The sequence below is a fragment of the Oryx dammah genome, unplaced genomic scaffold (genome assembly GCF_014754425.2).
Source record: "Oryx dammah isolate SB20612 unplaced genomic scaffold, SCBI_Odam_1.1 HiC_scaffold_2, whole genome shotgun sequence".
In the NCBI taxonomy this organism is placed as follows: Eukaryota; Metazoa; Chordata; class Mammalia; order Artiodactyla; family Bovidae; genus Oryx; species Oryx dammah.
The window spans coordinates 27,470,200-27,471,093 of NW_024070186.1; the positions used below are offsets into that span (position 1 = coordinate 27,470,200).

General features: G+C 53.2%; 1 non-coding gene across 1 annotated transcript; it reads right to left on the reverse strand.

Annotated features, from left to right (window-relative positions):
• Positions 1 to 498: 498 nt before the first annotated feature.
• On the reverse strand, positions 499 to 571 carry TRNAR-CCU. The gene has a single exon. It is a non-coding gene; the product is annotated as a tRNA-Arg (tRNA).
• Between the last annotated feature and the right edge of the window lie 323 nt (positions 572 to 894).

Consider the following 894-nt stretch of genomic DNA (forward strand, 5'->3'; position numbering starts at 1 on the left):
TGAGGGGTCCATTCTGGCTCAAGAGAATAACAGGTAGTGTCCTAGTATGGGGGACACCCCTGGCCCTTGAGTCATTCTGGCCTTTCCTTCCAGGACAGCCCTTAGAGAAGGGCCACATCCTGAGAGGGGAGCTGGGGAAGTCTTTAACCTTTTTTACAGGGGAAGAAATATAGTTCTGACTTTTCCACTGAGTCAGGGCACTGCTGGAATCTGGAGAGGTGAGGGGAGCCAGGGTCAAAACTCCCCACTTCAGCACTCTTCTTACCCCAGACAGGGTGCCCTGCCCAGAAATGGCCAGAGATGAAAATCGCTAGGGCTGCAGTAGCCCAGTCTTTAGAGACTAGAGGTGGCCAGACCTCTGGGTCAGCAGTGGACCCTTGACTGTTCATCTTTTATATATATATATATTTGGTTGAGTTGGGTCTTAGTAGCAGCACTCCAAATCTTTGATCTTCATTGAGGCACACAGGATCTTTAGTTGTGGCATGGGGGATCCAGTTCCCTGACCAGGGATTGAGCCCGGGCCCCCTGCATCAGGAGTGCAGAGTCCTAGCCACTGGACCACCAGGAAAGTTCCTTGACCATCCATCTTGACCAGCAGTCCTCTACTTGTCTGGGGTCTCAGGGTTTTCTCTGTGACTGCCCTTGCTGGGAAGTAAGCCTTGGGGCTCCTTCTGATCCCAGGTTCTTAAGCCCATCTCAGGCCAGACCCACCCCACTTCACAGGCACACAGGGACTCAGGGAACTGGAAAAAGCCATGGCTCTGGTTACCATGTTCTTGTCCCCCTAGCCTGTTGCCAGCTCTGCTCTGGTCCCCAGCAGCCATGACAGGTGTCTGGAGGCTGAAGGAGTCTAGCTGTCAGGAAATACTTGCTGATCCCAGCTGAGCATGG